Source organism: Eptatretus burgeri, chromosome 7, assembly GCF_056783735.1.
Source record: "Eptatretus burgeri isolate ZD-2024b chromosome 7, Ebu_testis_v1, whole genome shotgun sequence".
Taxonomy (NCBI): Eukaryota; Metazoa; Chordata; class Myxini; order Myxiniformes; family Myxinidae; genus Eptatretus; species Eptatretus burgeri.
In genome coordinates, this window is record NC_140967.1 from 71553489 (window position 1) to 71564644 (window position 11156).

Sequence of the window (11156 nt, forward strand, 5' to 3'; positions counted from 1 at the left end):
CCCTCTCCCTTCCACAGTTCACCTGTGTCTGTTCCCCAATGTTTTGTCCCTTCCACTCCCACCCCTCTTGTCTCATGCCTCCTTGCTGTGAGTTGTGTGTTAGCTCTCATACGAGCCTCGACCAAGGTATACAAAAAAAAAAAAAAAAAAAAAAAAAAAAAAGCAGCAGCAGCAGCAGCAGCAGCAGCAGCAGCAGCAGCAGCAGCAGCAGCAGCAGCAGCAGCAGCAGCAGCAGCAACAGCAGCAACAGCAGCAGCATCATCGGCGGATGGCGTGAGCGTGCCGCCGATGCAATGACTTCCAAGTTAGGGGAGGAATTTAATTCATGGTACCGGCGATAGCTCGCCCACTCTTCGCGAAGGACATCGCCGTAGGATCGTCAGCATCCACTTCCGAATGCCGGCAGACAGGAACGCCCCCGTTTTAACGTCCATCCGAGGGACGGACACACGCATTGAATGAATCACTCTGCTCGTGACGATGTGAAACACCCGGTCGGCAGTTTACAGCCGGGTCGGGATTCCGACCCAGGCTGGTGTGCATTACCCGTCCATCAAGCTGGGCGACCCTGTGAGCCCCTCGAATCGTGCCCCGGTTGTTGATTCGGCCATGTTGAAGGAGTTAAAGATTTAAAGAAGCACAAAGAGCGTTCGTAGAGGGCGCTGTTGTTGTGCCGTGTCATTACGGCCGTTGGTTGTTGAGAGCGCGGCGCTTCTCCGGAATGGTAAGCACGGTAAAGGTGTGCAGGTAGAGTGAGCAGAGGAACGAAGCTTCACCGGGAGTATACAGAGGGGAGGAGGGAGGGGAAAAACCCGGGAATTCGGGAATCCGGTCATTACTTGTAACGTGTGTACCGAGTGAATGGCGTCCGGTGGATCGCCTGGATTTGTGAGGACAAAGGAGCAGCAGCCAGAGAAACGTCAGCGCCGGGTTCCCTTTTGTTTATTCCTTGCTTTGGACGCTATTACAAATGGAGAAGATTTAAGAGATTGAAAATAAATGTTTGTTTGCCAGGAATTGTTAAAGAACGGCCCGTTTGCGATGCTCATGGCGGATGAGGCCTTGTGCTGGTGCTTGCTAGGCCTCGGTTTTTCTGTGTCTCGAATTCCCGGCTGGTTAAGCCGTTCGTCCGTACTACCCTCTGGCGGGTATCCTTACGGTGCGAACGTCGAACCGTGATTTTTGCTATTTGTGCACCTGTGGTTGCATTTTATTCCAGTCAGTACGTTCATGTCGCAAGCTCGGCTTGTGTTGAAGAAGAAGAAGAAGCACAATTAAACTGATCTAGCCTGCTGTCTCCATCCGAGATGACGGGCCACCTGTGCGAGCGGATCCTCTCCTTCATCGGCCATTGACGGGAGTCGGCCGGGTTGTGTGATGACGTCATTGGACGGGGTTCCCCCCCAGAACCAGTGATTGTATCTGCGGACGATGACGTCATGCAAAATCGAGACACCTGTCGAGGTGTTCGTTATTTATTTATTTATTTACTTATTTATTTATTTATTTATTTATTTATTTATTTATTTATTTATTTATTTATTTATGAGGTAATGCTGATTCAAATCTGCTCCCAACTCTTTATTTTGCATAACTCTGATCATGCAAATGTTATTGTAGGTAGTGGAAGCTACTTGTCAGGTTGATTAAGCTCTAGTAGCTGCCATACTTGCACTGGCAGGATAACTGGTAGGTCTTAGTGAGATCAATATAATCTGACTTGTGATCACACACAAGGGAATCAGACGCAGTTGGAAGCCATTCGGCACATCATACCTGTGCCACATCAACACCGCACGAATTTATCAACAAAAGATCAAAAGAAGAGAATGCAAAATGTTTATAACTACTCCCCTCTAAACTGTCTATCTTGGGTTTGAATCCCGACCCGGCTGTAAACTGTCATCCTGGTGTTTCAGGGGTAGGTGATTCATCAATCATCATCAAGGGAGGTGGCCCTCCCATCGGTGGACGTCCCTCGGATGGACGTTAAACGAGTTTTCCCCCTGCCATTACTAAATGGACGTTAAACAAAGCACGGTGTCCTACTCGAAGATTAGGTGATCTATCGTTGGCACTAGAGCCATATTCTTGCAGAATACCACTGGGAAGGCAATGGCAACTCACCCATTGTCATCCTTGCTGTGAAGCTTAGTTTGTAGAACAAAGTCTGCATTCGAATGGAGCACTAGAGTTACCTGTCATACCTTACATGGGGGTTGACTGCGTGTGTGCACTGAGAAATGGAAGGAAGGTTTTAGAGTGGGTGGAGGTAAAAAGCAGAGAAGGATAAGGGTGAAAATGAGGTTGGAGTAAAGAGGGATGTGTGGACAAGTTTGGAATATGTGAGGGATGATGGATGGATTGGGGTAACACTGATTTTGTTCATGGTTGATGGCTTTGCCCTTCCACCTGTTATTTGACATCTGCTGTTTTCTTTTAATACACACAGTGTTTGGTGTTACTTTCTGCGCTTGCAGGTCAGAACACCGTTAGGAGTTCAATCGCCTGTTGGTGCATATCGAATTGGATACAGAACCTTGTTCTCTCACCGTATTACTTTTTGATAGGAGGGTATATTACCTTTTATCTTCTATTCTGTGCTTTCTTATCCAATGCTTTTTACTTTTTATTACCCCCTTCCTTCACCCCCCCACCCAAATTTGTCTGGAATTGCATCATTAGATTTTCATTTGATTTTTGGTAACAGGATGCAGCGGCACCAGGATTCCAGGATGGCAAGGGCATCACCGATGAGATTTGGACAATGAATGATTGTATTGTGTCCACTCTTTTTTTTCCTTTTCTTTTTCTTTTTCTTCATTATTTTTCTTTTTTTCTTCTTCCTCCTTTATGCTTTTTACTAACTCATTTCTTTCCTTAACATGTTAATATATACTATGTCGATCCTCACCGCCGAAACTGTTTTGCATTTTGTTGACCGCGTTGTAAACAAAAGGTATTTATTGTGATTTAAACGAAGTGAACAAGCAGTCCATTGCAAAGGGGGCTGTCATCACATGAGTATTTTTTTTTTATTGTGATGGACGCTGATATTACCAATCGGCTGGAGAGGTTGTGATGTTGACCTGTTTGTGCACTCCATTGGAAGGTGGCTGTGATCGGCCTTTTGCAGTCGAGTGGGAAGGTGGTTGTTGTGTTGCGACAATTTTGCCATTGCAAGGTTGTTCATATCATGCGTGTAGGATATTGTCGATTGCTCGATGGTGCATTCATATCCTCCAAGCATATTGTACTCTTGGTTATGCAATTTTATCAATGTGCACTATGGCTATGGTTTGCCATTTGAAAGCTGTAACAGGAATGTTAAATTCATTTGATTGTTTAATGTAACGACATCATTGGAAAGCTTCATTTTGTGAGATTAACAAACTCATAATGCATTCCTTGAACATTGAGCAAGCTCTCACAATTTGTTGGTGAAACATTTCCATTGTTTCGTGGTCCACTGTTCTAATTTTTATTTATTTATTATTTATTTTATTTGTATGCATTTTTTTTGGTTCAAAGATTTCTTGTTTGAAACTTGCTGATTCCTTTGTTGTTGGTTGCTTTGACGACTGACAGCCATATGTTTCGTCTCGCCCTGCAGTTTTGTATATTGTTGCTTTAGATTTGCAAGAGCAGGATTGCCCATCTTTCCTTCTAAGGATTCGTTCGCTGTAAGGCATCAGGTAAGATGGAGTTTTTTTATTTTTTGTTTTTTAAAATACTTTTCAACTTCATTTGAAATGGATGTTGCCTGCAGAGTGAATTTGTATTTCTGTCATCTTTGTCTGTTGTCACTGAGACGTGCGAGAAAAGAGAAAGGGTAGAAACATTTGGGGGGGGGGGAGTGTATAGAAAAGGAAAAGGGTTACGAGGTGATAGGAGTAAGAGAAGGTTCATTTATAGTACCGTATTATATGGAGTAGTGGGTGCTGGGGGGAAGAGCCAAATATTCTGCCATTCTTACACCAGTAATAGTAAACAGTCTCTATTCTTTCATTGCATTCTGAGGCAGTACCTTTGCCACACCTTATTGAGTTCTCATTTCAAATTAATAGAAGCGTCATCTTCCCGGCGATGCTCAGGCTGAATAAAACAGTTCCTGCTAGCCACTACAGCCCTCAACATGACATGCTGTACTGCATTGTCATATCGTTACAAGGACATTATATTATCGACCTCAATAGGCCAGTTTTCCTGGGTGTAGCCCCATCCACAAACTGTCTTGTTTCTGGCTAATTGGCCATCGTTGGCACCTGGTAGATGCCCAGAGTGAGCTGGCCACTCCTCCTTGAGGCTTTATATAACATACAAGTGCGGCATGCTTGCAGACTGCAGGCACATACTTGTGTGCATCCGACCTGCAGACATAATAAATCTAAGCTTTTTATATTTGATGAAGTGATTGTGCTCACATTCTGTGAGCAGCCAAATGATTGATCAGAATGAGCTCTTTATATTCGTTTAAAGGTATAGTAATTACCCTGCACACACAAAGCAAAAAGCAGGGTTAAGCAATTCGTTCACTGTCTGTCTGTCTCTCTATCCACAAATGTCAGCTTATGATCGAGGAACAACTTGATTTCAATTCAATTCAATTTCAATATTTTGAACACTAATTACAAAATGAACCTGCAGTTTGGCCCTGAATTTGTCCTTATCGCACATGCGCAGAGAGTAGGGAGATAAGATTTTTACTCTTTCTGCCTGCCTGGCAATCAAGCAAAATTGAACATCATTCCAAACAGGAAACTTACTGTTTTTAAGGATGCCATAAAGGACACAAACAAGAGGCATGAAGAGCTAATGTAACATGTTGGATAAGGTGATGTAAAAGACACTGCATCAATGGCGTTGAACTCAAAAAGAAAAAAAATTCATGCAACCTTTAAAATCTTTATTTTATTTAAATTGAATTACATACTTGAACACTGGAGAGCGCAAATCACCTTATTGGCACTTTCAAACACTTCGTTTAGCAGTACTTGGACAAATATTACAGCATGTCACATCATCTCGACCAATCAAATTTGCTGCTCGCAGACCCCACCTATGCCCTTAAAAAAAATTGTTTTTTTCTCAAGACTGCATGGGGTAAGGTATTCTATGAACTCTCTCATTTTAGATTTAAAAGGTCAAAAGTTAAAAAAAAAACTTATTGGATTACTAGGTAATGCGAAGAACCAGAGTTTATGATTCCAGGTCAGAGATAAACGTTAAGGGGTGGAACAGGAACTTATAAACCAAAGTCAAAACAATCAGTAATGTTGCTATTCTTGTAGTTGTTCCCACTTGCATGTTGTTGATTAAAGAGCCATTTTGAGTTATCAGCATGGAAAGTTAGCATCTTTCCTTTTTAATATGCTGATTGAATTCAGCTTAGTAACGATTGTGCAATCGAATCGCTCACTCTCTTGCAGCTGGCGTCTACTCTGGTTTCAATTCTCAACAACTATAAACCTAACTAGTACAGTATAAGTCATTTTGCAAACGTTCAATAGCTCATGTAGTTCAGGAATGCCTGACTGGCTAGACAAAACGCTGCTACAAAGCATAATTTGACGATACTGTGCAGCAGGGTGTTCAAACGATTGCAGAACCAGTGATTTTTTTTTAAATTTTTTTTTTTTTTTTCATTTCGAAAAAAAACAAACAAAATTCCCTTTCAGAAATGAGAACATTTTGTGTTCTCTGAGCCTCTTCCCATCATTACCAGTGTTGTACACCATCTGTCAACGATAAATGTTTATGACTTCATTCCATTCACCTTGCCTCATCCAGAAACCACAAAAAACCCCACACACACCTGGAATCGTACCACCATAAAACCTGGAAACACCTGCAAGTGATCGTGTCTGTGCAAGATCACATGATGTGCCATTGTCTTTGGTCACGTGACCCTCTATGAGCAGGAGTGAGGCTCCATGGACTGACTTTTGTTGATGTATTTTTTTTCATTTATGGAGTTTTGTGATTTCTCCCGACCTCCCTGGAATTTTGGCTTCCAGACACATCAGGTCAGGTTTGGAAGCAGCGCATCGCTGCGTCCTTATGCCGGTACTCCAGGGCTTCCGTCTGGTCATTCCCCAGGCAGATTCCTGGCCCATCCCCATCTCTTTGAGATGCTGATCAACATGCTGCAACCACCAGGCACGTGGTCAGTCCATTGGTCTCCTGCACTCACAAGGCCCCCTTACTGAGAGAATCTGGTGAGCAGGATCAGCGTCAAGAAAACGAGCCACATGTCCATACAGCCACAGCTGATGCTCACGGATTATACAGGAAACAAATCTCATTTGAGTCTCACTCAGAAAATACTTGTTGGACACAGTGCGATCAGTGATAGCCAAGGATTCTTCAAAGAGACCTGTTACCAGAGGAGTTAAATCTCCGTCTCAGATCCCTGGTCAGAGTCTAAGTCTCATCCGTAGAGCAAGACTGGAAGCACCAAGGACCTGAAGACTCGGACTATCGTCGTCCTGCACAGGTATTGACAGTGCCACACCCAATGATCCAGTGAATCCATGACTCCCAGGCCCAACCCAGACATCTATTGACCTCTGGCTAACAGCTATCAGAGACATGTATATCACTGCCAAGGTAAGTGAATCTCTCCGTGACCTCAACATCCTCACCATAAATGGGGACAGACAAGATAGCAGCATCCAAGTTGTCATTGAAAGCCTGGATCTTAGTTTTGACCCAGGAAACCCGGATTCCCAGCGGCTCTGACTCTTCAATCAGCACCTCAAGGGCCCCCAAAAGGATATCCAGTCTCTGCAAAGATGACTGCATCATCTGCAAAATCGAAATCAGAGATCTTGACATTCTCAAAGATGCACCGCAACATGATCTCTCCGACATTCTCCCCAGATTCCAGTCCATGCAAGTGCTGAAAAGTGCGGGGGTCAGTACACACCCCTGACAAACTCCAGTACCAACTGGAAATAAGTCAGAGATGGTATCACCACATCTCACAGCACTCTCAATACCAGAGTATAGTTCAGACATCAAATTGATTAGTTTTGGTGGCACCCAACGAAGACCAAGAATCCTCCAGAAGGCATCCCAATTCACTGAATCAAATGCTTTGCAGAGATCAACATAGGTTGCGAGCAGCCCGTGCTGAAACTCTCGTCTGCATTTGGTGAGGACCCGAAGAGTAAGGTACAGTCAATCATTGACCTCTTTGGTGTAAAGCTGGACTTCTCTGGGTGCTGGTGCTCCAGATTGTGGCGAACCCTTTCAAGAACTATCCGAGCAAGGAGATGCCTGGCACTGAAAGCAGCTACACCCTTCAGTAGTTGTTGCAGTCCAGACACCCACACTTCCCTTTCCAGAGAGGGACAACAAGGCCCCTCTTCTTGTCAGTTAGGATGATGCCTGTGTTCCAAATAACGCAAAGAACTGCATGTAACAACATGAGTAAAGTTTTCCCACCAGCCTTCAGAAGTTTGGCATGGATGCCACAGATCCCAGTAGCTTTGCCCCTTTTCAACCAGTTCACGGCAGCCTGTGTTTCCACAAACGAAGGTGGATCACAGTTGATTTAGAGTCAGCAATAGGGATAGTAACACCCCTGACATCCAACTCAACAGCTGATGGGTCAGCCTGGTACAGCCACTCAAAGTAACCAGCCCAGTGGGCCTTCGCTTCGCACTCCTCTGTCAAGAGCCCACCACCTTCCACTCTAACTGCAGTGCACCGAGGAACGGGCTTGGAGGAACGCAATGCGCAAATTCCTATGTAAGCAGGATGAGAATCTCTTGACCACAGGTGATGCTCTACCCCCTCACAGATTTCTCGCACATCGGCCCCCTTGTCCACCCTAAGTGCACGTACAGTTTTATGCCTCAACTCCCTGAACAACTCAGCTCTGCCATTAAGCTTGCTCCTGCGACTGGTCAATGGTGTCCAGTGTCCTTTGAGAGACAAAAATTTTCTTTGTCTGACGCTGAGGTCCAAGACACCCACCGGCAACATCAAGGATGGTAGCTTTGAAGGCACTCCACAACTCTTCAGGATTCCCCAAAGCACACAGACCCCATAAATCCCCATTCAGCCTGTTCGCAAACTCCTCAGCTATACCCTCTCATTCTTGAGTTTGCCGACATCGAGCCGAGGCTGGGAGAGTACCATTCTCCTGGATTTAAGCTGAAACTTTCAGAGTTGTGACAACAAGTCTGTAGTCCGTTTTGAGAAATTGAGCACTCCGGTCAACCCTGCAGTTCTGGATCGTCCTTCAGCAACCATCAATAAGCGCATGATCGATTGGCTTTGCCACACCACCAGCGTTGGAATACCAAGTCCATCGATGAGCCTGTGGGTGTTGAAACCATGAACCATCCAACCTAAGTCTATGACTTCTTGCAAAGTCAAGGAACTTAGTGTGATTCTGGACCACAGTTCCAGACCCATGGGGATCAACACAGGTGTCATAACAATCCCTATTAGTGCCAGTCGATGCATTGAAATCCCCCAAGACTAGAAGAGTATATCGCCTGGGACACTGATCAACCACAGACTCGAGCACGGCATAGAATGCTTCCTTCATGGTGAGATCGCTCGCTTCAGTCGGAGCATATACAGAGACCAGGGAAACGACGCCCAAGGAGTGACGAAACCTTAGTCTAATAATTATCTCGTTGACCGGTGTTACCTCAATTATCATTGGAGTAAGCTTATTGGGCATGGTAACCATCAGAGCGGCCAGACCATTAGTCGGAGTCACCAACTGCCATGATCTCACCACTATCCGGTGTCCGAACCTCAGAGAGTGCTGCAATACCGATGTTCAAACACTGGAGCTCAGATGTTAAGAGAGACAGGTGATCATCCTCTATTGGGGATAGAACATTCCAGGCACCCACCCGAAGGGATCGCCTCAGGTTAACGCAAGGAGATCGCTGTCTGGTGGACGACACCTCGGCACCATTCCGCCACGCACCACAGCAATCTGACCAAGGAAGTTTACCCCATGCTTTTCCTCCTATGATCAAGGAATGGGGTTCCGAAGGCTTTGCCCCAATCCCGTCATCCAGTGAACCGCCCTGTGAAGGGCAGCAGCACAGGACAACGCGATGGAGTGAGTTTTCAGTTTTCTTTGCATTTGTGGGTTTTGCAGAATGAAGTGTTTTACGGTGGCTCGAGTGGAAATCCTGCCACCAACCTCCTTAAAAAAGTAACCCAACTGCAGGAGGATATCCGCAGACACAGTTGGGCACTCAGTTATGGATGGCTGTCGGCTCACTAGGAGCTCCTCTGCCCTTTGACTTCAGTTGGTTTTTGAGTTGATGCATCAGTCTTCAAATGTTCAGCTTTCTTGCTGACCTTCAAAGTAGAAAACATTTCTTTGAGTGAGTGCTTAGAAATAACTATATATATATATATATATATATATATATATATATATATATATATATATATATATATATATATATATATATATATATATATATATATATATATATATATATATATATATATATATATATATATACATATACATATATACATATGAGTGGGGTATGCTTACACATTGTGTAAGCATATGAACTGTGCTTCCCCATTGTCTCAGGACGCTTACCTGTATTTGATTTTTCATTCCTTTATATTTTCATTTACTGACTCTTTCAGACGGTTCTGTGATTTTCTTTTTTTCCTGGTGTATCGGCTTCGATGTCCGTCGGCACACAACATTACTGTGCATCCCCATTGTCTTGGGTCATTCCAAAAAAAAAAATGTAGAATTTTAAAAAAGTGTAGACCACTACACATGTGGACCAAAGCAGATTTCCTTTGTTACATTTATTGTTTAAAAAAAAAATAGGACCAGTGGACCTGTAGCTTAACTGGGCCCTGTCCTAATGTTGGAACCCAAATTTTGTAGCATTCTGATTGATGGGTCTGGAGAAGAAGATTTTGGAAGGAATTTGCACGATCGTCATTTTGACATACTTTCGGTCACGGGATTGGCATGACTTGCACAATTTAACATCAGGCCTATGTCTGAATGTTGTAACCCAAATTTTGTAGCATTCTGATTGGTGTGTCTGGAAAAGAAGATTTTGGAAGGAACTTGTGCGACTGCCATTTTGACACACTTCCAGCCATGTGATTGGCGTAGCCTCCACAATTTAACATCAAGACCCTTTCCTAATGTTGTAACCCAAATTTGGTAACATTCTAACTGGTGGGTCTGGAGAAGATTTTTGAAGAAATTTACTGTCGGCCATTTTGACCTACTTAAAGTCATGCAACTGGAACGAGGTTTGCAATCCCTGTTACCAGTTGGGAGAGAAACGTTGCTGCCAAATTTCAGCCGGATCGACCCAGCGGTTTGACCGGAGAAGTCGAAAAAGGAGACGGACGGATTGACTGTGCACGATGACAATACCTGATCTGGAATGTAAATTCCAGATTAGCTATAAATGTACCTTTTATTGTGTTTGCTGGCAATGCGGTGCAAGTCCGCAATCAGTAAGTGCAGTTAAAGTCTGAAGGCATGTTTATTACGACGTATTGATCATCAAGAAGTGAACGTATTAAACCGTTCCTGTAAAGGAATGCATTGCTTCAAATCTATTTGTCATGCTTTTGTTTTTTTTTTTTAGCAAACTGTGGTTTTGTTTGTGTTTATGTCCTTGTGTTCATAGCATATTTACTTTTTGGTAGGCACAATTTCGGCTTATTTCAGAGCAAGACTTATTTTATCTATAAATGTTTTGGTGCATTGTGTCAGTCCATTGTGAAAGCCAAGACAGTACACTCAGCAGCCCTGTTGCCTGCGAAACACCGTTGTAAATCTTTATTGTTTCAAGACTTACAGGAATGTTTGGACATGTATGTCTTAATTGCAGTGGTATGAAAGAAATACATTATGTTGAAACTGACCAACAGGAAGTTTAAATTGCATTTAATCACATTGCACTGTTTCAAGTTTCAAGTAACTTTGTGGTGTCAATTATGACATTTTATTGCAAATAATTTTGTGATTACATCAAATGGTTCAAATTGAAAGGTTTAAACTTGAAATGGTTTAGAAATGTACCTGGATTGATCGTGTTCAAGCCCACTGTGTCGAGGTTATGCATGTTATGATAATGTGGCTTCTGTTTCGCTGCCCCTCTTCCTCCCCCACCACAATT

General features: G+C 43.6%; 1 protein-coding gene across 9 annotated transcripts in view; it reads left to right on the top strand.

Moving 5' to 3' along the window:
* Nucleotides 1-384: 384 nt before the first annotated feature.
* The window catches only part of LOC147023511 (uncharacterized), a 43813-nt gene continuing 33041 nt past the window's right edge, over nucleotides 385-11156 (top strand). For 2 of the 9 annotated variants that reach the window (XM_085888989.1, XM_085888985.1), the window contains exons 1-2: nucleotides 745-919; nucleotides 3614-3695. The gene's annotated coding sequence lies outside the window, so the exon portion shown is untranslated. Of the gene's footprint in view, nucleotides 725-744; nucleotides 920-2480; nucleotides 2575-3613; nucleotides 3696-11156 lie in introns of those variants that run through there. The other 7 variants (XM_085888988.1, XM_085888987.1, XR_015060241.1 and 4 more) reach the window with 7 other exon arrangements.